This window comes from Vanellus vanellus (genome assembly GCF_965231255.1).
Source record: "Vanellus vanellus genome assembly, contig: HAP1_SCAFFOLD_63, whole genome shotgun sequence".
In the NCBI taxonomy this organism is placed as follows: Eukaryota; Metazoa; Chordata; class Aves; order Charadriiformes; family Charadriidae; genus Vanellus; species Vanellus vanellus.
Window position 1 is genome coordinate 1,085,420 of NW_028127298.1, and position 6,075 is coordinate 1,091,494.

The following is a 6,075-nucleotide window of genomic DNA, read 5'->3' on the forward strand; positions in this document are numbered from 1 at the left end:
CTGAGGTCAGAGCAGGGCAGGTCTGAAGTAAAATGTCCCAGCAGTGTGGATGCTGTGGACATTGCCATTCTCACTGTCAGCATAATCTTTAACAAATAGATTGAGCAGAATTGGTCAAGGCTGGTTGAAATGAACGCTGTCTTGTCCCGCAGAGTAAAGTGGCCTCCTCAGGTTGATGCAGATATTTGTCGGATGTGCAAAGAATATTTTTTTCTTTTCAAAGAAAACCCCCAAAAGCCACCGTGAATTGGTATACACTGATAACAAATGCCCCACATATAAAAATTGTGATTCTCCTCTGTTGTTCTTTCCTGCCCCAAAGTGTTCAAGCCTCCTCTAAGGAACCAGTGACGACTGTGAGTCACCTGGAAGAACCAAAATACGGAGGAGAGGTCTATCCACGTCCAACACTAAGGACCGGTGAGTATCCCCATGATTCCAATCCGTTCCACTTTGTAGGTAGACTTCAAATCGGAATAGGGCATTTCTTATACACTGGCAGATGATGTTCAAAGCGCTTGCCAGAATTCAAACTTCCTGACCATACAGTCAGCATTCAAAGTTTTTCTTTTTTTTTTTAATTATCACTCAGAAATGGAGAGCTATGTACATCCGATGGTGACTGAAAGTCGACTTCTTGTTTTCTTACTACTGCTTTCCTGTGCAGGTGTCGAATGTATAGATGTTTGCTGCCCGCAGTGGTCGCAGAGAGGTGATACGATCAGGTAGAGTCTCTTTTAATGTAGTAATGAGTAGCTACCTTGCCGCTCCGGAATTGCTCGCAAGCCAGTTGCATCTCCAACACAGCTGCCATGTGAGAGCCGTGCTGCGTGACAAAGAGGGTTGTGCTGGTGTGGTGTTTGCTGTGGGAAGAAAGCCAGTAAGGGTGCGAGTGGTGGCCGTCCCAAGTTGTCCTTGGATGTGCAGAATCCGTTTTTGTTTGTGAGTCGTTCTGCCGAGCCATCAAGGAGCTGACATTTCATTTCTTTCACTTGGAAACTCGCATCCTGAGCATAAGGATTAGAGAGCTTGTAAAGCCTGGTGGGACTTGAGGCAGTTTTTGGGACTTAGAGGATGCGTGGGGTTTGACTAGGAGGGGGAAAAAAGCAGCGTGCGGTTGGGTTTGAGAGGCCAGCAGCCTCTCTCAAAGGGGTCTTTTGGTGACAATGCGAATTCTTGTTTTTGAAGCAGGGACATATATCTGGACAACTTTAATGTCTGTGTATTTGTTTGCTCTTCAGAGTCTGTGTGGTTTGAATGACAATCCTCTCCAAATGGGGATAGTCACTCTCTTGACTGGCCTGTAGAAGGCAAGTAAACATCCTGTCGCTGTCCCATTTGGAATTCAGTGTGCTGGCCTTAGTTTCCCGAAGCTCACTCTGTTTGGATGCAAGTCTAGTTGCAGATGTTCCTGTTATACCTTGCAGTAGAACACCCAGCGTGCAGTGTTTATCAGCAGTAGATCACAAAGCACTCGATAGAGGAAGTGCTGGTTGCTTCTCTGTTTTCTAAATAATGCAACTGATAAAGAGAAGGAAAAGGAGTCTTGTACAAGTAAATGGGAAAAAAAAAAAAATTGCAAAGCTCCCAGCTCTTCATTCTATCCCAGTCCTGCTGCTAAGAAAGACCGGTGCTGGACGTTGAGGCGATATTGTCACGTGTTGATGTGTGCAACTGGGGCTGTAGTCAGAATAAGCCTTGAAAAAGCCTTTCTTGTCCAGAAGGTGAATTCCTGAGAATTCCATGGGAGAGGACAGATACAAAGCTCACTTCTCTCTCTCCCTCTCCTGGCAGGTACTGCACACCAGAAGAAAACTCTCAGGAAGAGGAAGGAGCAGCGAAACAAACCATCGCGGGGGTAAGCTTGCGTTATTCACAAGGAAAATAGAGCTATTTTTGATCAGAAACTTCAGCACTCTCCACTTCACGTGACTTACTCAACAATATCTGTATTTGCCCAGGTTGTTTTTCCCCGGGAAAGTGGGAGCGTTATTTGATGAGTAGCGCTATGGCAAAGTGTTTTCCGCTACCGTTAATTTTGTTTCTGGACTATTAGGAGCACACTACACTATAGCATTTTGATTCTTCCCCTTTCATGTGTTGGGTATAGCCTCAAAATCTTTACTGCACAGCCTTAGTTGACCTGCAAAGCTGGACTGGGGTGTCTTTAGTCTTATCTTGTTTGCTGGGATGGGAAGTACATCCCTGACTTCCATCTCTGGTCAGGATTGAGGTCAAAAATAAAATTTTAATCATGGAAATCATAAATAGTAGTCTCACTCTCAACTTAATACCTACACGTGGAGGCTTTGCTGGGGTTCTTAACGCTAGCCCAAGCCAAACGAGCTCTCTGCCTCTCTTGCCTCCAAGTGCAGCACTCCATGGGTGCACAGTTGGAATGCAGTCGTCAATAAAAAGTCACTTTGGGGTTTGCTGTTTGGATGTGTGTACAAAAACTCTTCCAGTTTTCTGTCCTGTCCCCAAGCAAACAAATCTGTGCTTGATTGCTAGCTTAATGTCCGTTTGTCTAACAGAGGCAGCATGGAGCTGAAATCTCAGAAGATGCGTTATTCCAAGGACATCCTATACCTGTTCGGTCCAAAAAGTCAGCCAGCCTCACCGTGGAAGGAAAGAAAGTGCCAGGCTTGGGAAAAACAGCGGAACGCTTTCCTCCGCTCACAGAGGTACCACAGCCGACAGTCTGTTAGACAAAAGAGAAGGTTGTGACAGAGCTGCAGGGAACTCCTCTTATTCTCGGTGGTTCTTGAGGCTTTTTGAAATCTGAAGAACTTGCATTGAACCTGTTAGCGAGTGTCTGCGGCTGTGACTTTGCAGTGCGAGGGTCAGCACTAAAGCTGGTTTGAAGGATTTCGTGTGCTCCAGCGCTCCTTCAGTTGTGCTGCCCTGAGGGTTTGTGGGCCTTCTGTTAGCAGGACAAAAAATGAGTCCAGGTTGAACACCAGTCTCCAGAGCAGTGCTAACCCGACTCATCCAGTTATATTGGATGTGCCTCTTGTCCTACCGTGGTGATAGAACCTGAAAGATCAGCTTGTGCTGGTCCGTGATGCCGTTCCCCAGGGAGTGGGAGTTCAGTTTCCCCTGCTTGCATGAATTTTGGCTGCTTTTATTCTTTGGAGTTGCAGTCTAATTGAGCTCCCCCCACCTTTTCCTGCCTGTTGAGGATGGACTCGGAAAGGGCGGGCAAATGCAGAGTTTACAAAGTCTGCAGAGTTGATGCTGGGTACAAGGGAAACCGGGTGGTTTTCTTATTTTGCTCGCCCAGATTCAAGCAAGAAGGAGATGCTATTGCAGATCAGAGTATTTTATACCACCATCCGTAGTGGTTTCTTTGCATTCCCCGCTGGGATTGGCTTAAACCTGGGTATTGCGAGGGCCGCGGCAGCACGTGGGAAAGGGGTTTGCCAGAGTTGTGTTCCATTTTCAGCTGCTTTAGCGTGTTTGCTGAGTTTACGGGTTTTATCCCAACGTCCTTGGTGAAAAGAAATGGCAGCAAGCCTGGGCTCTAAAGTTCAAAGTTGGGATGCTGAAGCCAACCAAGCAAGGCAAAAGCGCTATTGCTGACTTAGCCAAGAAACCGTCGGAGGCAGTTGCTCTGTCACCTGAGCTGAATTTACAGGCCGTGTTTCAGTGGAAAGCTGCCCCCAGGTCAGCGTGCTCCATGCTCTGTTTCACAAGTCCTTCCCCATTTAATTGTTCCTTTCAGGCCATGGAGAGAGAGGTCAGTGCCGCATTTGGCAGAGGTGAGCCAGATGAGATCATGAGCAGTGCCTTCAAACTAAAGGTCACTCGCGAAGACATCCGCACGCTCAGGAACCTTTGCTGGCTAAACGATGAGGTAAAACCAGCTGCAGCACAGGGCTAGTCTCACTCAGCCTTTATTGAAAAATACCCCTCTGCCGTGTACAGAAGTCGCGTCAACGTTCTTTGACGACCTCCGTGGCAGAGCCTAAAAACCTCTGTGGAAGTCTTATTTGAGGTATTGAAGGGTCGAGCGTTTCTGGAAGTTCCGTTACTTCTTGTATGACGCAGCTTCCCGGAGTTCGTCCGGGTTTTTGGTGTGGGGGGCAGGTGTTTTGATCAAACTGACGATGTAGCCCCGTGTGAAATTCTGGGAACAAAAGCCTCCAGCTGAGGCTGGAGTTCTCTCCGCTGCGTGCTTGAGGGTGGCCAGAAAAGAGGTGGTGCTGTATTTTTGGTTGGGGAAGGCAGCGTCTTATTTTTACACCTCACGTTTCCTCTTTATGGTACAGGTCGTTAATTTCTACATGGGTCTGCTGATGGAAAGAGGCAAGAAAGAAGGATATCCAGCGGTCCACGCTTTCAGTACTTTCTTTTATGCCAAACTAAGATCTGGTGGCTACGATGCAGTAAGAAGATGGACCAGAAGTGTTGATGTCTTCAAGCAGGACATCATCTTCGTGCCTGTAAACTTGAAAGCGCACTGGACACTAGCCGTGAGTCCCACGGGCTTTTTCTTTAGAATTGGACGGGGAGCAAAAACTGGCAAGAGAAGTCATTTAGGTGTTGGGGGGTGTGCGGCAGAAGGTTGTGCTTTGTCTAATGGTCACCTTTTAATAACAGGTCATAGATCTCAGGAGGAAGACCATCATGTACTTGGACTCTCTGGGCCAGAAAGGGGACAAGATTTGTCAGACTTTGCTGTAAGTAACCGCTCCGTCACTGCTTTTATGGTGTGAATGAGGAGAGGGATTTTAGATTGAGTCCCTGTAAGGCGACTGCAAGTTTTCACATGGCTTGTAGATAACCAAGCAGGAATCTTGGCGTTGCTTGCTGCGAGTTGTCTGGCATCGGCTGCTTATCTGCTGTCACAGCGTCCCCTCCGCCCAGGGTCTAGGGTGCCTGGATTCTGCCACCTTCCCGTGATAGGCACAGCCAAATCCACCATAGCCCCGTGGCACACGTCTACCGGCTTTGTTAGTTGGATCCCAGTATGTGGGATGAAGGCACACGGTGGAATTATGGCATTACAGTTCCTTGCTTGGTTTGTCTCTTTGTCTTCTGATAACATGTGATTTGGGACTTTTTGAGCTCTCTGAAGCAATGGAATCATTGGCCTTGTTCTTGACCATTAGCTCACAGCCTCTCCCTGTGTTTGTAAGTTTCAGATTGGGATTTTTCCTCAAAATCAGCCTTAAATCAGCTGCGGTGAGGATCCTCTGACATTTTACTGTCCTGCCGTTTGTCTTCCTGTGATCCTTCAGCCACTTTATTTTGTTGTTGGCCTAAATTACAGAGATGAAAAGGGATTTTTTTTTCCCTTTTGTTTTAACCAGCCAATACCTGCAAAAAGAAAGCCGGGAAAAAAGAAACCTGGAGCTGAATGTTTTGGAGTGGACTCTTCACAGCATGGAGCCACGTGTACGTGAGCACCACTTGGGTTTGAAATGGGAACTGTCAGTGCTTCTTTGGGGCCCAGATCCTGGCACGTGACAAAGAAAGGGCTGAGCTGATGTTTCTCGAGGAGTTGATAGTAAAAAGCAGTCCCTAAAGACCGGATTTAAGAAAGGTCACTTAAGAAAAAGGCGGTGCGAACCTCGAGAGGCCTCGCAGGGAGGAGGGCTGCTGCCCCTTCTGGGCCTGCCAAGAATTTGGATTGTAGTGTCCAAGTCTGGGAGGCAGAGGGGAGGGATGGTGTGCAGTGAACTGGGTCTGTTCCTCATGGGCGGGAGTGGGTATTCGGGATTACGCAAGTAGGGTCAGGAGTGTGCGGTGAGCGCAGTGTCGGTGTGGGTAATGTGCGCTACTTCCAAGTTGCTTTTCTTTTGAGATAGAGGGAAATCCTCCATCTTCTTTGCATTCCTTAGGAGATCCCTCAGCAGCTGAACGGAAGCGACTGCGGCGTCTTTATGTGCAAATACGCAGAGTACATCGCCAGAGAGAAACCGTTCAACTTTACCCAGGTGAGTGAAGGTCATAAACCCCTCCAAGCCCCTTTCGCGCAGGGACAGGAGCCGGGGAGGTTACGCAGCAGCTCTTCATTGTGTCCGGGGCAGGGGCTGAGGTTTCGTGCCCCGTTTCGGTGCGTAGTTGCTG